Source organism: Panthera pardus, unplaced genomic scaffold (assembly GCF_024362965.1).
Source record: "Panthera pardus isolate Hobbes unplaced genomic scaffold, ASM2436296v1 HiC_scaffold_11, whole genome shotgun sequence".
In the NCBI taxonomy this organism is placed as follows: domain Eukaryota; kingdom Metazoa; phylum Chordata; class Mammalia; order Carnivora; family Felidae; genus Panthera; species Panthera pardus.
In genome coordinates this window covers 100,087,048-100,110,971 of record NW_026526666.1, presented here as the reverse complement: position 1 = coordinate 100,110,971, position 23,924 = coordinate 100,087,048, and the positions used below count along the sequence as shown (strand labels likewise).

At 58.0% G+C, this 23,924-nt stretch overlaps 1 protein-coding gene across 3 annotated transcripts in view; it reads left to right on the top strand.

Annotated features, from left to right (window-relative positions):
- SPSB1 (splA/ryanodine receptor domain and SOCS box containing 1) overlaps nucleotides 1–23,924 on the top strand; it is an 82,499-nt gene that overhangs the window by 26,117 nt on the left and 32,458 nt on the right. The window contains exon 1 of one of the 3 annotated variants that reach the window (XM_019461310.2): nucleotides 4,017–4,195. The exons of the other annotated variants lie outside the window; for them this stretch is intronic. The gene's annotated coding sequence lies outside the window, so the exon portion shown is untranslated. Of the gene's footprint in view, nucleotides 1–4,016; nucleotides 4,196–23,924 lie in introns of those variants that run through there. 3 annotated transcript variants of the gene reach the window in all.

Here is a 23,924-nt window from a genome sequence, read left to right as displayed (position 1 = left end):
TTTGATCTTTTTTTTTTTTTGTTTTGAGGGGTGCAGGGTTCTGTGCAAGACTTAGCTTTGGGGGAAATTGTTTGAACTGCTGAAAATAAGCTTAGAGGCCACTGTCCTAGAAGCAGACTGGAAGTGGTCTTCTGTCACTCCCTCCGCCACCACCCCCCACCCCCCACTCCCTGGCCCGACTGCCCTTTCCCCAGAACATTTTGGTGAACCGGCAGGAGCAGATAAAGGTCAAGGTCAGGGGCCAGGCAGGATGGTTCTGCCTGAATTGCTGGGTATCGGGCACCTTTTGGGTATTAGGGATGTGACCTCTGTTTTCTTTCTGTGGAGGTGGGTTTGGAGCATCCCTGGGGAACCTGATAACGTTGCTGTATTTGGGCAAAGTAGAAAAATGGAGTTGGCTTTCCCTCCTTCAGCCAGAGAAGAAGCCAGCACGGAGATGCAGGAGCCCTTGTGATGACCAAGTTTCTGCCTTGGTGTAATTGTTCTCCTTGAATTTTTAAAAAGACAAAAGCAGGGAGAACCCGGCCTTCCTGGGTATTAGAGCGGGATGCTGTCTCTTCAAGGCTCAGAGTGTATACAGCAGGACTTAATGCAGGATTCTATCCGAGCAGTCTCGCTGAGATGTAATCCACATGCCATGCAGCTCACCCATCGTGAACGTCCGCTTTTTAAAAAACGTTTCTTTGTTTATTTTGAGAGAGAGTGTGTGCGCACGTGCACGTGAGAGCCAGGGGAGGGCAGAGAGAGAATTCCAAGCAGGCTCCTCGCTGACAGCGCCGAACTCGACCTCACGGACGACGTGGGACTCCGTCTCACGAACCGTGAGATCGTGACCTGAGCCGAAATCAAGAGTCAGATGCGCGACCGACCGAGCCCCGCAGGCGCCCCTGTAAATGTCCACTTTGATGATTTGTAGTGACCGTACAGTCGGGCAGCCAGCAGCCCCATCCTGGGATTCATGACCGCTCCGCGCGTCAGGGGCTCTGCAGGCGGGAGCCAGGGTACGAGGATTGCGGTTTTGAGCCCCGTGCGTGCCGGCACCCGTGTAGGAATTACAGTCACGGAGGTTTTTTGGGTAAGCAGCTCGTGAGCTGCGTTTTATGAGAACTGGACAGTCTCGTGCCTCGTCGCTGCACTGACACGGCACGATCCTGGCAAGCACCTGCTGACGGCCGCCTGGGTAGAATTTGGGGCTCTGCGGAGGATGTGAGGGGGAGGTGACCCACAACAGTGTGCCGGTTGTCCAAGGCTGGGTGCAAGGCTGTGCGTGTCCCCAGTGGACTGTGCCCACTGACCACCTCTGCCTCCTGGGTTTAGACCAGTTTGCTTAATGTTTATTGAGCACTTACTATGTGCCGGGCACCATGCTTGGCACTTTGCGCACCTTAACTTACTCACTGCTCCCAAGAGTTCTGCTGAGCGGTGTTGGTTATGCCCATTTTACAGATGGGGAAACTGAGGCACGAAAAAGTCAAATAACTTGCCTGGGGTCACACAGCCAAGAAGTCAGGCTGGATGCGGCCCCAGTCTGGGCTCCACGAGGCCTCTGAGCACGTGGAGGCTCCTGATCTGGTGGGATGGGGCGTGGGTCCAAAGGCAGCAGTCATTAGACTGCCACATGGTGTTAAGGTATGTGACATGGGCGTGCCTGGGGTGCTCCCAGGGGGATGAGAACTTTCTGGAGGAGAGAAGCCTTAGCCAGGTGAAGGGGAGGGTGCAGGAGGGGCTCCCAGGTGGGGGAGGCGCCAGAAGACAGACTGGGTGGGAACTGGTTCGCGTCAGCCTGTCCCTCCTGTGTCTCGCCGGCCAGCCCTTAGCAGGCGCTCCGTGGAGACTGAATGAAGTCTTCATTCAGATGGCCGTTGGAGAGTCAAGAAAGCAGAGATCCTGAAGCTTGTGTTTTTGCCTTTAGGAGTGACCCAAACAACTCGAAAATGCCCTCAGATGCTCACTTGACATTTTCAGCGTCTCTGCTGGGCTGAGAGTAGATCCGGCTGTGTCCGCCGAACCCTACCTCCCCTGCCCCCTCCGATCAGCAAAACGGGTGGCCAGCCGGGAGAGCTGGGGCTGGGGGGGCTTCCGGTCCTGCAAACAGCCGTCCTGGAACCCTCCAGAAGGGCCTGCTCAGCAGGCTGCCCACCTTCTGCACGTCCAGGGGGCGAGATCCCAAGAGGGAGGCCCTCTTGGTTCACAAGCCAAAGGAGAGGGAAGAAATCAGGGAAATGAGGGCAGGGCCCCGGACACCTGCTTCTGTTCTTTGTCTAGTAAATCGCGTAAAGAAGTTCAGAAAATTACTATCTCATCCCCGAGTTGCCCTCGGCCAGACTGGGGTGTAGTTCTTCTTACATCGTCTTGTTTTTCTCCAAGAAAAATCAGCCCGCAGCATTAGACTTTAATTACCTTCCCTAGGGACACTTCCTGTGGATATTTCTAGTGACAAGTGGCTGAGGTCACGCTCCTACATAAAATTAGGGTTTTAAACTGGGTCACAAACTCAGATACCCCCAGGGGTGAGGAACGAGGCCCTAGGAAGCACCCAGTGGAAGGCGATGCGGGGGGGGGGGGGGGCTGTGGCAAAATAGAGTGCGTGCGTCCTGGGTTAGGGAGTGGCCTCTTGCCCAGTGCCCTGGGGTCCAGTGCTCTGTAGCGTCCATTTCTTTTCCCCCCTAACAAAAGCCAGAAATCCAGTTTTTTTTTTTAATGTAGGCAAATAACTTAGTTTTTTTTTTTTTTTTTTTAAGTTTATTTATTTATTGAGAGAGGGAGAGAGAGCAGCGGAGGGGCGGTGGGGGGGGGGGGGGCGTGGTGGGGACAGAGGATCCCAAGCAGGCGCCACACTGTCAGCACAGAGCCTGATGCGGGACTCGAACCCAGGAACTGTGAGATCATGACTGAGCCAAAACCAAGACTCAGCTGCTCTAATGACTGAGCCACCCAGGTACCCCTGGGTGTTTTGTTTTGTTTAAAGAAACAACACAGAATAAAATGTCTGAGGCCTCCCTGTACAGTGGAGAAGGCAAGGCCAAGGAGCCGTGGGTCGCGGAGCCTGGGGCTCAGGGCTCCAGGACTAGACTCGTCCCCCTGGCCTGTTTCAATATCACCTCCTCCAGGAAGCCTTCCCGGACTCGCCTGCTGAGAGTTAACTCTGAGCCCCATCTTAGAGGGGCTCCCCCCGCATCCACCTCCTGGGCGAGGCAGCAGGGCTGGAAACCGACTCCGCAAATTCCACTGCAGCCAGAGGGACAGAACCCGGAGGGACAGAGCCCTAGAACAGTCCACCCACTGTCGCTCCCTGACGAAAGGCACCCTGCCTGCTCAAGAGTCCACATGTGTCGCTGCCTGTTTGGTGCCAGACACAAAGGACTCCACATAGACCGGGTGATCCTGACAGGTTCTGTTGCCCCCATTTTACGGATGAGGAAACCGAGACCCGCAGAGGTTCACCTGACTAGATGGGGCGGGATGTGAATGCGAGTCTGATCCCTGAGCCAGGGCTTATAGAAACCATCAGGTCTCACAAAGTCGGGACCGGTACGTAGCCAGAAAAGCGCGTTTCACCCTCGACCTGGCGTGAACAGACTCGCCCTCGCGTTCAGCCGCTCCCAGGGCGTCACCTGCAGGTTGGGGGACGTGGCGTGCACGAGGGGCCCCCCGGTCCCCTCCTGGATGGGAACCTCGAGAGCACGGGCGGCCCCACCTCCACCGCGGAGGGGACTGCTCCGCCGTTCGCAAGGTTGCTGACTAATTCTCTTTGCAAACGGTTCAGTTTCACATGCTTGAGTTTCCAGTAACTGCGTGGGTGGATTTGTTTCATTTAAGGGGAAAACAAAACAAAACAAAACATGGAGGGGGTTTTCTTTCCCAAGAAGAAGACTCACCAATTATGGGTTGAAGCGTGTGCGGCTCCGGGCACCGTGGTGCGGTCCCTGCGGCCAGCGGGCCCCTTGGCAGGCGGACGCCGAGGTGGAAATCGCTTAGTCATGTACGAGCAGGGAGCAGGTGCGGGAGGTCAGAGAGGTGCGGCGGCCGTGTGCTCTCCCCACTCAGCCCTGCAGACAGGGGAGGGGGAGGTGGACTAGGACTGGCAGGGGAGGGGACAGCCGGCCTCTCCCGGCCTGGGGCTCCCTGCACCTCCCTCCCAGGGGTCTGGCCTGGGAAGGGGACACTCCCCAGCTGGACCGGCCTCCTGCTTCAGGTGAGTGGGAGCTGGTGATGTGCCCAGGCACGCTGGGGTGAGAGGGGTCCCCAGGGGACTGAGCAGGGGTGTGTATGGGTGTGGGCGGGTGTGGGTGTGCACGGGCTGGACCAGATAACATTAGCTGCTGGTTTAGCGTGAGCCCTGGCCCAACAGGGCAGACTTTCCTGTCGGCCTTGGGCAGGATCCTGGGGCCTCAGCTGTGCCGGGCGTGACTCCTTTAGCTGCCGGATGGTGAGGAGGTGCAGGCTGTGTGGCCAAAGGGCGACTGATGGAGGGGCACCTGAGGGGGGCTCGGGGAAGTCGCCCCTTACCAAGCCATCGGGGACTCTGGGTCTCTTGGAGCCCCTAGGCATCCCGCCGCCCTGGGGGCACGAAGACATCCCTATATGACATCTTTGGTTCACGGGCTCCTTCTCTGGAGGAAGCCACGTTGGGAAACCGTGTTTAGTCTGGGTGTCGGGGCTGGAGCAGTTAGGAGCCCGGCCTGGGAGTCAGGTGGAGGTGGCTGGAGTCTTGCCGCGGTACTTCCTGCCTCTGCGCTCTGGGCCTCAGTTTCCCATCTGTGAAATGGGGGTGTAAAAGGACCCCATGGATGGAGTGAGTTGATATGGGTTAACTTCCAGATACTGTCCTTCCCATAACTGGGATCCAAGGCCCGAGATGGGATGGGGGGGGCCTTACTTTCGATGTGCCTTCCTGCTCCCAGGAAACGTGGCTTGGATTTTTATCATCTTTAGTCCTGGCCTTTGAGAACTTGCCTTGTGTGCTCTTTGGAAGGGAGGAGGGCAAATGTACTGAAAACTCCCAAACAATATCATGTTAGGCAGAGGGTAATAAAGGCAACGAGAGGTGAGCAGAGTTCTGGAGTACTAAGATGGGGCTCAGAGTTAACTCTCAGCAGGCGAGTCCGGGAAGGCTTCCTGGAGGAGGTGATGTTGAAACTGAACCTTACAACGTGTAAGGACTGGAGAGAGAGAGAAGGAAGGAAGAAGGGAAGAGACCTGTCACTGGTGGAAGAGGCCGTCCGTCTACAAAACCGCCAGGAGAGCAGATGGTTCCCAGTGTGTCGTAAGCCCTTAATAGATATCCTCAAAATCAACGATTCTGGGATTTTTAGTTTAGGTATCTGAGAACTTATTTTTATAGTTCTGTTCTATTTTAATAGATGTGGCTCAAAGAGGCCAAGTAATTTGTCTGGGATCCAGGTTGGAAGCCAGAATCTAAACTCCTTGCCTTCCCAGGACAAGGGGTGAAGGGGTAGAGGGTGTGTGTGTGTGTGTGTGTGTGTGTGTGCGCACACACGAGATGGAGATCTTCAGGTCACCGTGTGGGAAAAGACCGTTTCAAAGCCATGTGCAACTGATTTCCTGTGTCGAGGGGACCGATTTTTTTTTGAGCCCCTGAAGTTCACAGGCTTCGTGCATGGGTGCTTTTAATTCTTCCCTGACCCTCCTCCCTTTTAATTCACCCCACGTGTTTGCCACAGGCCCGTGTGTGCCAGGCGCTGTCCCCTGTGTCCTGGCCGCGGAGCGGAGCATGCAGACGGGAAACAAGGACACAGGCCAAGGCCTAAGGGGAGTCCCGACCCTGTGTACTTGCCCTTGTTGGGTTTTTAAGCCCGTGCTATTCTGGAACTTCCCAGTGCCCCGGGCCTGCCCTGGAGAGCCCAGGCCGGGTGAGACGGTCTGACTCGGGCGTCCCATGGGAGCCAGGGGAAGCGGGGTGGACGGTCTCGGCCCCTGACAGCCAGGTGGGGACCACAGGAAGCCGCTGCACTCACTCCCTTTCCGGGCAGGTTCTGGGAATCTGCGGCACGGGGAGGGATGGTGTTTCCTGTGGCCTGGTGAGGGAGGGGCTGTGCGCCTGGGCTGACAGCGGGTAAGGGGTGAGGCTGGGCGTGGGCACCTGGGGGCCGTGCAGAGCAGTGGCTTAGTCGCCTCCACTCCGGTCCCCCCCAGCCCGCGCTGCCTGAAGCGTAGGCGGCACCTCCAGGCTGCATGGGGACAGGAGGCGGGATGGAGGGCAGAGTCCTGCACCTGTGGCCCACGCTGAGCTCCTGCCCTGTTCCTCGGTGCCGGGGCCCCACCCTTCCGACCTCCGCTCTCAGGCTCCCAGCGTCCGGGGAAGACCTTCTGAGTTTCAAATTCTGGCTTCTGACCTAGACCCCGGACAGATCGGCTTTCTAGAGCCTCAGTTTCCACATCTGTAAAAACGGGCACCAGACTCACCTTGCAGAATCGCCCCAAAGACTACACGGAGATAGTGTTGGCCACTGCCTCCCGGGCTGAGAACCGTTCCCTTGTGGTTGGGGTGGCTCACCCAGCTCGGTGCCTTTGCCAGGCTCTGGACGCAGCCGGGCGGGTCAGGCCCCCGCCCGTGAGGATTGGCCGTCCCCGGTCACTTGAGCTGGCGTTACAACACAGTGTGACCGGTGCAGGGAAAGCCAACAGGAGGGACCCCTGGCCCAGGACCCCCGCCTTGGGGAGGGCTGTCCTGAAGCAAGTCCTAAAGAGCAGGTAGGGACCAGAGAGGTGGGAACCGAGGGGCGGCGCGAGGGGGCGTGGGCTTGGGAACCACCTCAGCCGCGTGGTGTTCACCTTGCCGGTGAACACGCCCCGCCCCACCAGATCAAGGCTCCACCTGGCGCGCTTACCCCCCTCCCCTCCATCTGGAGCCTTGAAGATACAAGGACAGGAGGAGAGATGGGCAGGAGGGATGAGGACGGTCCTGGGGGCCCTCCTGCTCCACCCCCTCCTTGGGACCCCACTGAATCGAGTAAAGGAGGAGGTGGAGACCATCTTGGGTTGGAGGCTCAGTGAAGCCACCAGGCCTGCGTGGCTCCCGTGGAGTGGGGAGAAGGCCTTACCGTGTCCGCCTGGAGCTCGGAGAGGCGACCCCAGAGGTGGAAAGGGGCAGAGGGGTACTTGGATCAGGGTGGCAGGCAGTGATGGGCTTTACGTGACTCTGAGGTGTGGGCTCCCTCGGGTCCCCAGTGTGCCCGATGTGGTTTGGGTGCAGTGGTGACATTGACAGGGCCACCTCTCGAAGGGCTTTAAGTCACTGTCAAGCCTGGCGGTGGGAGATGGGACGGCCCGTTTGGAGAGAGCTCCCGAGTCCATACCTGGTGGTCCTGTGGTTGCTTGGGCTGCTAGGCTCAGGTGGGAAGCCTGTCCCCAAGCCTCCAGCCCCAGACCTCCCGGGAGGACCCTAACTAGGTCTAGCCCTGGGCTGGCCACCTGCCTGCCTGGTCCCGGAGCCAGAGGCAGGAGACACTCTCCTTTTCCAAAAGGCTATACTTTCGGTCCCACTGGGTCAAGTGACTTCTGTTGTGGCAGCCAGACTCACCTGTTCGGGACAGAGCCAGAGTCCCCTGCCGGCAGGTCCCCATGTCCAGGTTGGTGTCTCTCTCAGTTTCTGGGCACCTCCCACCCCCCGCTTTGGTCTCTCTGCCTGCCTCTCGGGTTTTCCTAGCAGAAACTTCCTTCTGCAAATATTTACTGAGCGCCCACTATGTGCCAGCCATTGTTTAGGCAGAAACAAGACAGACTGGAGGGGGATAATTAACCATTGTTGTCTCTCTCCGCGAGTTGGGTGCATCTCTCTCTTGCGGGCCCCTCTGCGATACCTCCTCCCTCCCTCCCTCCCTCCCTCCCTCCCTTCCTCCCTCCCTCCTCCCATGAGGCTTTAGCTTCCTCTCACCTGTCCTCCCCCTGCCCTTTACAGACCTGGGTGTCCCTGCTCCCTTGTTGGACTGGGAGGTCTTGGAAGGTCCTGGAGAGCCACGAGCCCCTTTGTAAAGTCTTGGGGTTCCAGAGCACACCATTGGTGGGGCATTTTGTACCCGGCGGGTTTGCTCCGTGTTCCTAATTTATCCCTTGATACTTGGAGGAAGCCCGCGCCCGCCCCCTTCCGTTTCGCAAGTAACTCAGGCCGTGGAGCAGGAGGAATGGTTCACCCCGCGTCATTGAGGGAGCTGGTGATACGGAGCTGGGACTTGTCTCCATGCTCGGGGCCTGTCTCGGGGGCGTGTGAGGAACCCAGGGGGCGCTGTGGGGTCTTGAGGGATGTGGCGGGAGTCGCCGTGACACCCTCCAGGGCAGAGACCTCGCTCGCCACTGTCCGGTCCCCTGCCCGCCTAGCACAGGGGGGCCTACGTGGGAACTTGCCGAATGAATGAATGAACGAACGAATGAGCTAGCCAACCTCTTTACCAACAACGGAAGAGTTAGGTAGCATCTTTGACCTAGTCGACTCATATTCCATGGTTGCCTGCTGATGTCTGTCTGTCTCCATGAGGGCAGGGGCTCTGTCCGTCTAGTTTGGCGTCTAGTTTTGCCTAAGACAGTGCCTGGCACACGCAGGACTGAATCGGTTGAGTGCTTTTCAGCCTCGATCCCAGCTGTGGGTCTGACCACACCCCCAGGTGGCCGCCCCCCACTCCCGCCGCTCGTGACCTTCCTTTCAAAGGTGACCTGGAGAGTGGGCTCTGTGCCTCTTGTTTCCTTGGGGGAGGGGGTAGAGGAGTGATTTTTCGCTTATGTCACTGGCGTTTTTGAGGCCATACCTGCTCTTGTGGCTGGTTCAGGTGGGATGGATTTGTGGGACGCTCTCTGCTTATGAAAGGTTGGTGTGAATGGAAGGGGTCACCACCGCCCCCATCTCCAGTGGGAGACCCTCCTTTGGAACAGGCATCTTCTTTTTTTCTTCACTTTTTTTAAGTTTAGTTATGTATTTTGAGAGAGAGAGAGAGAGAGAGAGGACGAGCATGAGTGGGGGAGGGCAGAGAGAGAGGGAGAAAGAGAGAATCCCAAGCAGGCTCTGCACTGTTGACGCGGGGCTTGAACTCTCGAACCCGTGAGATCGTGACCTGAGCCGAAATCAAGGCTGGACGCTTAACAGGCGCCCCCAGGCATCTCGCCTTCTCTGCTCTGTTCGTGTCTCTAAATTCCTGAGTCTCTGACCGACTCCCCAGGCCAAGGCAATGGGACAGACCTCGGCTGAAAAAGGCCGTGCGTAATTACAGGCCCTGGAAATACTCCTGCTTCCCTCTGAACCTGCTCCTCCTTGGCCCCCGCCCCCACACCTGACAAAAGCCCTTAAACCTTTCTAGTTCAAGTCTGCAGAGGCATCCCAGGCCGTGCGCCTTCAACGTTTGCATTCCTAGGGCTTAGCCGCTTCTTTTGAGTGTGGAGTTTCTGGGTTAGTGGCGCATGAAGCAGGAAGCCAGGGCTCTTTGCAAAGAGGGCACGGGGTGGCCTCGAGCCCCAGGGCGCATTGTTGGGGGAGAGCAGGCCCTGTGCGGCTTTTGTAAACCTGCCCGACCTTTGGCCAGACCTTGGTACCTGCCGGAGAAGCGTCTGAGCAGTTCTGCCCTCCGGACCTCCAGGGAACACTTAACTTTTCAGCCAAAAATAGATGAGAGTGCTTTTGCAACAGCTTAGGCCACGGTGAGGGAGGCAGACGGGGCAGCTCGTTAACGCTGTACGTCGTCGCCTCCGAGACCCACGGAGAGGGAGGCCCGCCGCTTTTCTCGCATCGGCTGCCGATTGTCGCCGGACCGTGCCGAGGACTCCGGGACCAGCCTGATGTCAGCGACGTTAAGTGTGAATCACGCCGAGTCATGAGAAACAGGATGAGGGCACCGGACTGGCCGGAGGCCTGGCCGAGTTCATGCAGGAGGTTCGTTTAGCCGCAGTGGGTATCTCGGGTGGCAGTGTGTGGGCAGGGCTCGCTGGGCGTGGTCCCCGCCAGGCCCTGCAATCTCAAACCCAGTCGGGGACCCGCCTGCACACTTGGGGCAAGTTAACTCACACCTGGGAATAGATAGCATCGTGCAGGGAGTTTCGGCACCTGCTGCCCTGAGCTCGCATCCTATTCGGGTCTTGATTAGCTCTTAGCAATGACCCAGATCCCTGGGGCTTAGTCCCTGGTTCCTCCTGAGCTCCTTCTTTGTCTTGGGCCGGTCGCCGTGGCTTCTCTTTAAGGAGCACGCAGTACGAACCAGGCGCCGGGGGACATGGGCACAGGCATCACCTAACCCTGAAACCACTCCTGTAACACAGATACGGTTATTGTCCTCGTTTTGCAGACGGGGAAACCGAGGCCCGGAAAAGCTCAGGTCCTAGCTGGGGAAGGGTCAGAGCTGGGATTGGAACCCAGGGTGGTTACTTCCAAAGCCCAGGCCCGTCTCGGATGTGCACGAGTTTTCAACAGATTTGCGTTGGTTTCTCCCTCCCCGCTTCGCGTGGTGACCTGACCTGTCTGCAAATGGGATTTAAGTCCTGATCGATGGTTGATTGAGAGGTGGTGTCTATGAATGAAGGCCCAGGGTGACGAGTGTTCCTCAAAGCTGTAGGAGAAATGGTGTGATTCCTGGGGAGAGGTGTGCTTACGGGGCCCTAGGGCAAATTCTGGGGAGGCCAGGACCACCTCGGGTTCCACCAAGGTTGAGTACTGGCAGAATATTCCAGAGGGCCAGGAGAGCCGAGAGCAAGGTGGCCGGTTGCTGGACACGGTGGGCCCTGCTCTGGCCACCCCGATGGTCAGCGGGGGGTGGAGGCCCAGCTGCGGGGGCCCCTGTGATGGGGGGAGCGACACGTCGGGCCATCAGACACCTCCAACCCCCCAGCCCAGCCCCCCTTTCCTTTGTTGTCTGGCCGCGTCAGACGTCTGGGCTTGCAGGGAGGTTCCTGAATGGGCCTTGGAAATAGGTCACTCCCTTCCCGTGCTGCCCGCACTGACCCACATGTGACCTTCCCCGTGGTGACAGTGTCTGGCTGTCACTCTTTGATGCTGTCTGTAGAGGGGCTGCGAATGTCTGGGGGCAAGGTGGCCGCCCCCTCCCCCTCCCCCCTCCCCGCCCTGGCCTTCGAGGACCTTACGGCATCGCCGGCCGGATGCTCCCACCGGCAGCGCTCCTCCCCTCTGCCGTGCTGGAAAGGGGAAATCCACACTTCTGACCCTCTGTCTGAGCGTCCGACCTTTTCCCCTCCTCAAAGTGCCCTGGCTAGGCTGGCGGCTCTGACCGTCTAGAGGGAACAGCCTAATTCCTGCTGGGCTGGAGCCAAGAGGGACTGACAGCTCGACTTGGCCCCTCCCTGGCCCTCCAGCCCCTCTGCCTAGTGCTCAGCAAGCGATGTTCCTTCCGAAAAATCACTGGGGTTTTTCCGATTCTCCCCCCCGCCCCCGGCTGGCTTGGGGAGCTGTCCCCCAGGGGCCTGCCGGCGGAGGTCGCGGCGGAGCTTGGAAGATGCTTCCACGAAGCCCAGGTGCCAAGGATGACGACCCCAAAGGTCCACGCTCGTCGTCTCCTGATGCCCAGAAGGCAGTACTGGGCCGCGTGGCCCCTCGCCTGGGCCTGGAGCCCTGTCTGCCACGGAGGGCTTAATTTGGGCTTAATATTTAGTCTTCGTGGAACCCAGAGGTGCACAAAGCAGAAAACGGAAAACACCAGACCCATCTCCCCTCAAGGAAGTGGTTTCTGTCTCACACCTGGCTGCCCCCGTGGCTCGAGCCCCACAGGGCAGATTCTGGGGAAGTGGCGTTTGCGGGTCCCTGGGGCCTCCTCGGCCTCCATGAGACAATGCCACGTCCGCACCACTGTCACTTCTGCGGGGCTTCCAGGGTGACGAGGGGTCAGGATCTGCTGCGATATCACAGATGGCAGGGCCGTGCAGCTCGGGAGCTGTGGGCTGTGGGCCTCCTCCCTTCCTTCCTCCCTGTGGCCGGTGGGAAATTCAGGGGGACTCTTCCTGCAGGACGGAGAACCGGGATGCGGACCCCAAGGAGCGGTCACGGGCAGGCTTCATGCACACCAGGTCCCGCCCCCTCGGCCACCTGAAATCCAGCTCTGGAATCCCTCCTCGGGCACCCTGGTTGTTCGGTCAGAGCTCCTGGGGTTTTTTGCCATATCTTTTTCCTCCAGTTTTTAGGGCCTGTCTTTTTTTTTTTTTTTTTTTTTTTTTTTTTTAATGTTTATTTATTTCTGAGACAGAGAGAGACAGAGCATGAGTCGGGGAGGGGCAGAGAGACAGGGAGACGCAGAATCGGAAGCAGGCTCCAGGCTCTGAGCTGTCAGCCCAGAGCCCGACGCTCGAACTCACGGACCGTGAAATCGTGACCTGAGCTGGAGTCGGACGCTCAACCGACTGAGCCACCCGGGTGCCCCGGGCCTATCTTTTATGTGTGCCAAAGTAGGGGACCAAATCCCAGTGGATTATTACCCGTTCATGCTTTTCTTAGCGAGTGGATGTGCTCGGTGCAGCTGGGGTGGGCTCCAGGCGGGCAACACTTTGTTCTTTTCACCGTGGGGACCCGCTGCGGGGGCTGGGCTGGCACGTAGTGGGACTACACGATTCCTCGCCTCAGTGAGCTGTGTCCGAACTGGCTGTGGTCACATCCGTCGCCCTCCTCTGCGGCAGGATCCGCCGTGATCCCACGGCTCACCGCGTAGTAGGTGCTCAGGGAGGCTTTGGTGGGGAACGTGGATTGCGTCGGGTGCCGTTTGCACATCCCTTGCTGTCCTCGGCGGTGTCTCCGTGCCCAGCCTCAGAGGGGTCCGCTTGGAAGGGCTTGGGTCCTGGACGCCGTGTCCCCGACAGGCAAGCCAGCCGGGTGGGGATGGGGCAGAGGCGAGACAAAGGCCTGGTTGTGCCCTCGGAGAAAACCCAAACCTGGTTTCCCTAAGGCTGAAACTGCCAGTGCCCGGCCCGCCGTGTTCCCATAAAGAGAACTTTGTGTGTGGCTCCCGGCGGGAGGAGGAGGTGGCCAGCCTGCCTCCCAGCACCCAGACTCTCCCCGGGAGCGGGTGTGACCGCCTGGGAGCCACAGCTCACTGTGATGATAACTCCTGTGATCCTTGACCTCTCTGGGCCGACACTGGCGAGACGGTCGTGTTTGGGACAATCAGTCTGTTCTCCGTGTCACGGGGCCAGCATTGTCGGATCCAGACCAGACACATTCTTTCTTGGAAACCGAGTGGGTGAGGGCGGTGGGGACGAGGCTGGGATGGGAGGTGCCCTATGAGCGGGTCTGTGCCAGGCAGACCGTGGGGGCTGCAGGAGTCCCGTCTGGAAGCACAGCCACCTGCCAGCTGCTGCCGCTGAATGGAGGGCTTGTCTGGCTACTTGAAGCTGGGACCCCAGGGCTCAGCATGGAGCAGCTGACGAGCCCGCTTCTGCTCCCACTGCTGCCTGGGGCGGGGTGGGGGGGGTTCCGGGGGAAGAGCAGCCAGTGCGGGGCCAGGGAAGGGGCCAAGGCTGCCCCCTGCTGTCTGGGTATGTGCCTGCCCTGCACACCAGGGATGGCTGGGCTGTTAGGGGTCAGCACTTGACGTGTTTGGAGACTGACTTCTCAAGGGATGAGGGGCCTGGAAGGCAACCTCCGCCGATCAGTTGGCGGAAGGTTCCAGAGCAGAGGGGGGACAGACAGGCGGATGCCTGATACGCCTTCAGGAAGGTGGTATGGGAGCAGAGGCCCTAGGCCCTGCTTCGTGGAGGTGGCATTTCTGTGCAGCTTGGCAGTGTGAGAGGTGGCTCCGTGGAACACAGAGCCCCTGACTCATTCAACAGGTGTTCGTTGAGCACCTACTGTGTGCCAGGCACTGTTCCAGTGAAATGACACCTGCCCTTGTGAAGCACGTGTTCTTATAGGGGAACGGGTCTTTTTTTTTTTTTTTTCTTCCTTCAGATTTCAACTCCATTCTTTTCTTTCTTAAAATGTTTATTTTTGAGAGAGAGAGAGGGCATGTGCACGCATGAGCATGAGCAGGGGAAGGGCAGAGACACAGGGGGACAGAGGATTTGAAGTGGGTTCCGTGCTGACAGCAGCGAGCCCGACGTGGGGTTCGAACTCCCAAACCTCGAGACCGTGACCTGAGCCGAAGTCGGACGCCGAGCCGAGTGAGCCCCCCAGGCGCGCCGGGGAGCAGGTCTGAAGCAGATCAGCAAATGAGTGTCACTGAAAAGTGCTGAGGGAAGAGCCGAGCGGGTTACAGGGGCAGGGGTGCTGCGGGGAGAGAACATCTGCCATTTAAAGTAGGGTAGCTGGGAAAGGCCTCAGTGATGAGGCGGCCTTCGAGCCGAGGTTTGGCAGAAGTGAGGGAATAGCCACCTGGGTGCCCAGGCCCCGTGTACCCGGTACCATGCAGAGGGCTCGGGAAGTGCAAAGGCCCGGAGGTACTGGAGAGTCTGGGCAGAGGAGGCTGGTGCTGGGCCCAGGCGGGAGCAGCGCGGTGGTGGGGGTGGCTGGGTTCTGGATGGACTGAAGGTAGGACCGACAAGTTTGCTCCTGGACAGGCTTGGATCTCTGCCCCATCCCTCGCGTATAACGTGTCCGTGGATAAGGCAGGGTTGCTCCGTCCTCCTTCAGCAGACATTTATCCGGCACCTGCTGTGTGCCAGGCTTCGGGCTGGCTGTTAGAACAGCCTGGTCCCTGCTTCAAGGATGGGGAGACGGGAAAGAAAACCAGCAGCCACGGTGTCTCCCCCTAGACTGAGCCGACCGAGGGGCAGGGCTCGAGTGCTCAGCACATGTTTGAGGGACGGGTTAATAAATGGAAAGAACGCACAGGTACTGAGAGGCACAGAGTAGGGGCATCAAAATGACACTGGGAGGAGGTCAGAAGGCTTTCCAGAGGGAACTCCAGTCCGCTTTCAAAGTCTCCGTGAAAGAAGCCTAGAAAAGCCAGGGTGTTCAGGTGGAAGAAACAGTGGAAGCAAAAAAGTGGTCTTTAAAAAGCTTGGCCTGTGAGTCGAGTAGGACTTTTCTAGTTGCAAGGGACAGAAAACCCAATCCAAATGCCTTAGGCAAAAAGCAACTGATTCGCCGAACTGTATTCAGCAGCCAAAACGTCAGGCGGTTTCAGGCGTAGCTGGATCCAGAGGCTCCGATCCTGGCATCAGCAATTGCCTCTCTGTGTAAGCATCCATCCGCCTTCTTCCTTTTTGGCCGTGTTCTCCGAAGGTCATTTAAGCGAAAGTCCCAGGACTGGTTCTGACTGTCACAGGGGTGGGTGGTGCCCTGATGCCGTAGGCTGAGCGCCGGTACCTACCCCTAGAGCCCGGGGTAGAGCACGACCTACTCCTGCCCGGGACCAGGAGTGGGAAGAGGGAGCCCCCCCCCCCCCCACTAGACAGGATCGAGGTGCATCACCAGAACGAGAAGCCAGGGGTGGGCAGAGGAGTCAGACCCTCAGCCCATCTTGTTGGGGACACTGCGTGGTTTCATCGGGTGTTTGCATTTTGGCGGGCGAGGCTGGAGGCCCGGAAGGGATGGGAGCGAGGCCAGAAAGGTAGTCAGGACCAGGTCACGAAACGCTCTTCTGTGTGAAAGTTTGACGGTCGTCTTTGAGGGCGCCCTGTGCCTGGTCCATCGTGGTCACTCAGGAAACTAGCTACGGGGACCCGTGTGTTTCGTGGATGCCAGCAGATGGTTTGGGGCAGGGAAGCGGCCCAGTGAGAGGAGTGTCGGAGGAGCTGGTGGCCGGCTGGAAGGGCGTGCACTCAGGACCTCGGGAGCGGGCCCTCCCGCGTAGACGCTGGTGCAGGGGCGGCCCCGTCCCTGCTTCTGCGTCCTTGGTGGCGGGCCCTCGCCCTGATGCCCCCTTCCATGTGAGGCCCTCTGGACCGGTTCAGGGGGCAGATTCTAATCCTGTCATCAGCTCTGTCCAGCATCTTCAGCCCTCACCTTCCCGGGGGGCTGTTACCCTCCCCCCGTCCCCCCTTCCGTGAAGCTGCAGGCCGGTGTCTCGGGGGTACGAGCAGGGTGTGTTTCTAACAGCAGCCAGGTGCCCAGGGAGGCCGGGCCACCTTTTTACTTGGGCGGCTCTGCTTCCTGGGCTGGCACTAAGCTCCCTGTGGTTGAATTTTTTTTTTCTCTTTATAAAACTCGAGGGAAGATGTATCTGTGTCCCCGGTGTCTGCCCTGACTCCTCCCGGGAGCAGAGAAGACGCTACAGGGGGTCTGGAGTGCCACCAGGCGACCCTGTGGGGACACCTGGAACCACCTGAAGTGTCCACAGAAGGTCAGTGGGGGACATCCAAGCCGGTGCCCCTTGAACAGTGACTAAAGGCACTGAGAAGGGGAGCCATGGGGTCTCTGACTGCCTGTGGCCTAGTGCCTTCCTGGTGGGCAGGCCTGGGAGGACTGGAGTGAAGGTTGGAGACGCAGGGCAGGAGCTGGGGGTGGGCCTGAGATCCCCTCAAAGCTGCTTGGCCCCGAGGAACCACCTCCCGGGAGGACCCACAAGGCAGCCTTGCCCTCTCGCCCTCGCTCAGTGGCCTTCGCCCCTCCCCTCCCTGGCAGGAGTGCAAACCCCAGGCCGGCTGTTTCCAAGGGGCTTTCCTCATTACTGCAGCTCTGTCTGCAGTTGGCTTAATTTGAAAGACTTATTGCCTCTGAGTCAAAACACAAAAATCCCCCTGGATGTGCCACAGCGTTTGCTGTCCAGGGAGGAGCTGGTGCCTTCTCTGGGGCGGGGGCGGGGAGGGAGGGTTCCTCATCCTTCCCTTCCTGTCTGCGGCCAGGTGGCTCCTGGGTCTGGGGACCCTGAGGTCCTCTGGGACAGGTGCTCGGGGCTGGGCGGGCATCAGGATGGTCACTCGTCCTTTGATTAATCTGCTGCCGTTTGTTGGGAAAGACCAGCACAGCCCCCTGCCCCCCGAGGCCCGAGCCCCCGAGGGTGCCGGCCGACGTGGGAGCTGGGAGCCGACAGCCTCCAGACCCCCTCTCCAGACTCCGGTCTGCCAGCGTGTGGGAAGAAATTCGGAGCTTTATTTTTTTACCCTCTTCCTGTTTAATTTCTATTTTTTGATGCGTGTTTCCTAAGGTAGGTCCCGTCCATACAGAAACGCGAGAGCCTGATGTATGCATAATGTATCTTTGGGGGGATATGTACTTAAAAGTTGGCTAATCAGGTGCATAACCAGAAGAGGCTGGTACACTGGGCTGTAAATGGGGCTCTGGTGTGTGAAGGGAGAGGGTCCCCCCCGGGATCCAGGGAGTCTGTGGTGGGGAAGTGTGCCTGGGGGTGGGGGGGTCGGGCAGCGCAGGGCCCGGGGAAGGAGGGCGTGGGCGGGCACGGGCCTGACAGACAGCAGCATCCTGGCCGTGCTCTGTGCTGGGGCACCATGTGTCATCTCCGTGCGGGTGGATGTGGGGCCCGGGGCCTGCTGGAACGGTCTTTTGGAGGAGCGTGGGGGAGAAGTTTGGCCCGGTTCTTCCACGGTAGACAGCATTTCCTAAGGTCTAGACCAAGGGTCAGCAAACTCTAAGGTCCAGATAGTAAATATTTAGGCTTTGTGGACCACGTGCTGTCTGTTGCAACGACTCCTAGCAGGCAGGAAAGTAGCCGGAGACAGTATGTCAACAAAAGGGCACGGCTGTGTGCCAATAAAACTTTATTTACAAAGACCGACAGCAGTCCACCCTGGCCCCTGGGTCACCGTTTGCCAAAACCCCCGGACCGGATTGAGAGGATGGGGCCCAACGTGGCTCAGAGCCAGCCACTGTCACCCACCAAAAAGCAAGCCCCTGACCTCGGATTCGTAAACGAGCGCTCCGCTGAGATACGCTCGTGGGACTCGGGGACACGGTGTGGACCCCACAGAGAGTTTGCACACTTTGGCGCCGACTGCTTTAGGGCCAGATAATCGTGGCCGTGGCAGGAGGCAGGGGCACTGCTCGTCGCAGAATCACAAAGCGGCAGGCGCTGAAAGATCCGGAAGCCCTGCGGACCGGAGTCCCTTGCAGGGCCGTGGCGAAGTGTGCTGCGGGGAGAATGTCCCCTTCCGTGAGGCGTGAAAGCATCCGGGTTAAGCAGCACCTGCCGCTGTCTGTCCTGTAGGACTTTTCTGAGCCTTGAAGATGAGAATGGGCTCTGTGACTCCAGAGGAGGGCAGCTCATGGTTCCGCCAACCAGAAACGAGTTTTCCAAGTGCTTTAAGGACCTCTCCAGCCCAATCCGCTGAAGAGCCGATCTCCTTTGACATTTTCTTTTATAGCCGGGGAAACCTAAGACCCACAGAGGTCCGGTGTCTTGCTCAGGGTGACACAGAGGGCTGGGGATGATGCTGGGGTGAGTTTCTCCTCAGCCGCTCCCCTCCGGGCTCAGGACGGCCATGGGTTGAGGTGCCACCCCCTTGGCCTGACACAGAGCCACACATGCTGGCGTTCTGGGGTGTGTGCTTCCGGCCACGGCCACGGCCACATGAAGACAGTTCTGTCCAGGGATCACTGCATCCGTTCAGCTCTGGGTTTTCAGCTGCGGCACTGTTGACGTGACAGGCAGGATCGTTTTCTTTGATGTGGGGGCTGCCCTTGCGCTGTGGGGTATTCAGGGTCCCGGTGGCACCTCGCACCCCTGATTGGAACCACCGGAAATGTCTGCAGACGTGGCCAAATGTCCCCCGGAGGGTAAAATCACCCCAGTTGAGAACCACTGCTCTTAGTTATGCCAGTACGCGTGGCCCCTGCATCTGCTGGGATCGCTGGTCAGGGGTAGACAGTTTTGCAGGAGCTCTGACGAGTGTGGGAGCATCCCCGGGGGGCACGCACGGTGCAGGGGGCATCCCTGGCAGGAAGCTTGGAGAGTCCTGAAGGTATAAAAGAGTACACGGGTCGTTCCGTTCTCCATTAGGGTCGGGTGCCCCCCGTTGAGGGGTTCCTGGATGGGGAGCCACAGCTGGAGAGGAGTCAGCCGGATGGAGGGTGTGCGCCCCGGGGCAGAGAACTCCACGCCAGCGCAGGAGGGGAATGACCTTGTGGCCAGGGAGCGATGGAATGTTCAGGAAGGTGATGTGGGACGGTGGATGGGACTCATGAGGAGGGCGCAAGACAGTGGGGGCGGAGAGTGTTCTGGGAGGGGAGCCCGACAGCCAACCAGAGGGCACTGCCAGAGTCTGGGAGACCTTGGACAAATCGCCAGAATGACAGTGAGCTTGGGTGCGGATGGGTTCAGGGGGAGGGCTGCGGAGGACATTCCATGGGTAGTGTCACTCTACAGACAATTTATTCTCGAAATGAAGGCATGAGGCTTCTGGACTCTTTTCCGGGAATGATTCCCAGAGTCTCGGGAGGAAAATTGCCCCAAGGGACAGACAGCTGAGCTGGTTCAGAGTAGCCCACGAGCGGGGTGGCCACAGGCGTGTGCAGAGAAAGAGAAAGGTGTGTGAGCCGAATGGGGGTGGGGGGCAGGGGCGGGAGTAGCCGGTCAGAGCGAGCAGAGGGCTCGAGCCAGCCTTTCTGTGACAGAGCGGGCACAGCCTTTGGTATCCATCTCAGAAGTTTGGACTTGACCCTACAGGCAGCATGAAGCCACCAAAGACTTTAGAGCAAGAAAGCCACGACGAGCACCACGCACGTTGCAAGGGGATCGCGTGCGCGTATTTGGGGGAGCCGTTTTCCCAAGCTGCTCCCAGGAGACACGACTTGATCTGAACCCGCATGGCTTACGGTTGTCAGTTCCGCGCGGGGAAAAAAAAATACGGGGGTCGGTGCCTCTTCCGTATGTAAGTTTTTCCAGGAGGAAAATAGCTTCGTTGCTCCTTAGTACAATGCACGCCCACCGAATGATACGTGATATGTAAATGCAGGGAAGGAGGAGTCACCGGGTCCTGAGGTCCCCACGTTACCCTTCCGGCCTTGCCGGGCTCGTGAGACGCAGCCGTTCCTGTCTTCATGCAGGCTCGTTTGCGAGAGTGCATAGCGTTTGCCTACAACCCTCTCCCCTTTGGTCTCTCTCATCCGCATTTCAAACTGATGCTAGCCTGGAGGATGTCTTTTCTGCCTTCTTTTTTTTTTTTTCTAAGTTATAGGGAAATACGCTTCACAAAATTTACTGCCTGTCTTCGGCATCGTGGGTTGCTCTAAGAGACCACCGCAGGCCGGGGGGCTTCAACGGCAGACGTGTATTTCCAACAGTTCTGGAGGCCGGCGAGCCCCTCTTCCTGGCCGGAATACCGCTGTCTCATTGCTACGCACGTGGTGGAGAGAGAGAGAGAGATCATCTCTCTGGTGTTTCTTCTTTTTTTTATTACTATTTTTCAAATGCTTATTTAGAGAGAGAGAGAGAGAGACAGAGCATGATCAGGGGAGGGGCCGAGAGAGGGGGAGACACAGGATGGGAAGCAGGCTCCCGGCTCTGAGCTGTCAGCACAGAGCCCGACGCGGGGCTCGAACCCACGGACCGTGAGATCATGACCTGGCTCCACCGACTGAGCCACTCAGGCGCCCCAACCTTCTTTGAAAGGACTTTAATCCCATTCATCAGGACTCCGCTCTCATGCCCTCAGCACCTCCTAAAGTCCTGATCTATACTGGGGGTTAGGATTTCAGCATATGTTTCTGGGGGATGCACGCTGGAAGCCCAGAGCACCGTCACCTCGTCTTTATGTGTTCAGATCAGAAGCGCGAAGCATGTTCGTGGGGCTGCACGGCCATCACACCACCCGTCTCAAAAACGCTTCATCTTGTAAACTGGGAACCCTGTCCCCACGAAAACAACAGCTCCTCATCCCCCACCGCCCCCCCCCACCCCCCGCCTCTGGCAGTCACCTTTCTAATTGTTTGTTTGTTTCACTTTTAAAATTCAATTTTATTTATGATTTTTAATATAAGCAAATTTTAACTTTTTTTTAAAGCTCATTTACTTTGAGAGAGACAGAGAGAGCGCACACGAGTGGGGGAGGGGCAGAGAGCGAGGGAGAGAGAGAGAGAGAGAGAGAGAGAGAGAGAGAGAGAATCCCACGCGGCAGAGCCTGATGCAGGGCTCAAACTCTCGAACTCATGAGATCATGGCCTGAGTCGAAACGAAGAGTCAGGCATTTCAACAGACTGAGCCACCCAGGCGGCCCCAAACGCAACTTTTAACGTTTTGAACCATTTGTATGGTTCAAAATTCAGAAGGTGTAATACGGGAGATAGTGAGAAGTCTCCTCCCGCCAACTCCTGTTCCCCACACTCCCCCGGTCCCCTCCATAGCGTGTCAAATATAGTCTTTTTTCTTGGGGAGGGGGGTCCATCCAGATATGGTGTGCCTGCATAACCATGCAGATGATATACTCTTTCTCATGGAAATGGTGAGACATATTCTATTCTATCATATCATATCATATCGTATCATATCATATATCATATCAATCATTATATCATATCCTGTACCTTGCTTTAAAGAAACAGTCTTGGAGTTTATGTTGGGGCTTCCTTGCCCCTCCAGGTCACTCCCTGCTGTGCCCCCTGTCCTGGGGGCACCTCCTGGGTGGGTAGCGTTGGGGGGGCTCCCATTCCCTCTGGCTTCCAGCTGGGATCAGCCAGTGGGGAGATCAGGGGGAGGGTGGGAGAAGAGTGCCCCTGTGAGGTCACCTCGGGGTGGTGGCATCCACCCACAGGCCTCTGCTGCCTTCTAGGGTGTACTGCCAGATCTAGACTCTTCTGGAGTCCCTTGTGCTTACGTTGAACGTTTGTCCTCTGGGCGTGGGGTGGGTGATAGCCCACTGCCCTAACCCCTGATAACAGCAGCCTCCTTAGGGGCTCCTTCATGCCTGTCAACACCTTTCCTTTTGTATTTCTTTGTATGGAACAGCTTTTTAAAAAAAATAATAATTTTATTTTATTTTTGACATTTCATTCCATTCCATTTCATGGTGGCAAGTGTCCTCGTTTACTCCCGCCCCCCCCCACCCCCCCCAGCTGCCATTGTACTTTTTGTCCCTAAGAATTTGACTCCTCTAGAAACCTCAGGTAAGTGGAATCATCCAGCGCTTGTCTTTTTATGACTGGTTGATTTCACTTAGCCTCATGTCCTCCAGCTCCGTACGTGTCACAGCAAGTGACAGGATCTCCTTCCTTTTCAAGGCCGAATAGTATTCCGTGGCATGGATGGGCCACAGTTTGCGTACCCGTTAATCTATCAACGGACATTCAAGTTGCTTCCACTTTTTGGCTATCGTGAGTGATGCTGCTGTTGACCCGTTTGAGCCCCTGCCGTCAGTTCTTTGGGGCACATAACCAGGAGTGGAACTCTTGGCTCGTTCGGCAAATCGATTTTTAGGTGTTTTTTTTTTTTGAGGAACCGCCATACGGTTTTGCACGGTGGCTGCACCATTTTACATTCCCAGCAGGAGTGTGCAGGGGTTCCCATTTCTCCACATCCTTTCCAACGTCTGTTATTTTCTAGTTGCTTTTTTATTTTCATATTTGTTTGTTTATTTATTTATTTATTGGAGAGCACAAGCGGGGGAGGGGCAGAGAGAGAGAGGGACAGAGGATCCAAAGCGGGCTCTGCGCTGACAGCCGCGAGCCTGACACGGGGCTCGAACTCACAAACCGCGGGATCGGGAGCAGGGGCTTTGGCAGCGGCTCTGTGATAAACACCCCCTACGGACGTCCTTGGCGAGGGCGCTTTCGTTCTCGCGGGCCCGGGCCCCCAGGAGTGCACTCGCTGGGATGATTTCTCTTTTGATTTGGTTTCTCGAAAGCGGCACCGTTTCAGTCCTCACCAGCCGTGCGGGTGCCCCTTCGTGCCCCCCCCCCCCACCAGCGGTTGGTGCTGTCTCTGCATTGACTACGTGGAGACCCCGGGGGGTGCGAAACGAGAGCGCATTGTCACCTCGATTCCGTGTTTCTCCGTCTACCAGGGAGCTGGGGCCTCTTTCCATACGAGTGTGTTCCCCACTTGCATTTACTTCTCCCCCGAGTCGCCCGTTCGAGTCATCCGGCCTTCTGACCACCGTCCAGGAAGCGCAGAAACGGACGCGACGCTGTTGGCAGCTGTTTGCTTCACGTGTCGAAAATACGCGTCCCTTTTATACATTTGTGGATTGCAGGTTTTCAGAAGGAACAAAAGCTGTCTAAACGAGAGTGTCTGAGGACGGTCGGTTGTGTGGGCTGGGTCAGAGAGACGCTGTGGGCAGGGAGGCCAGTCTGGGGACGCCGGGGGGAGCCTTGCAGGTGACGGTGACTTCATCGTGAGAGTGAGGACAGGAATTGGCAGAGGCGTGGAGGCTGGGAGGAGCCCGCGTTTGAGTTGGGGCAGCTGTGTGTGAGTGGGGGGCGGGGTTGCCATTAGAGATGCCGTGTGTGCCGGCTGGGTCAAGGTCAAGGGGAGATGCTCCCTGGAACCTGGAGAGCAGAGGGAGAGTCTTGCCAAAAACCTCTGTGTTTAGGGGGCAGGAGGCAGAATTGGCAAAGGAGCCGGGGTGGGAGCCTCATCCAGTGGGAAACTGACGCTTCAAGGTCAAGGACGCGGTCAGTATTCTCACACATGATTGAGAGATTGAGAAGATGCTGTTTTAGGCCATTCAGTTTATTCATTAGGAGGTCTTGGCCGTACAAGAGCACTTTCCCTAAAGTGGCTGGGGCCTGACCTCAGCTTGTTAGATTCTGCAGCTTGAGCGTGTGGAGGGTGACAGAGGCCACGGGAAGTGTGGGTGGTGGCAGGAGAGGGCAGCGAGCCCCCGGGGCGCCCTGGGCCCTGTGGCTTCCAGCTCGGTTTCAGTATTCTTCAGCAGGGAGTGAGGACCAAGCTGCCCTCCTGGGTCCCGCCAGCCACCTCAGGTGTCTCACAGGTTCCCAGCCCGTGGGGGAAGCTGCCGGAAGCCGCCTTCCCGTGAGAAGCTCGAGAAGCTTGGTCTCCTCTTGCAGTGTCTGTTCCCGGAGCGGCCCCGAGGGACCAGGGGAGACACGAGTCATTTCCTGGACAGCAACCTGTCCCAGCCCCTTAGCCATTGTG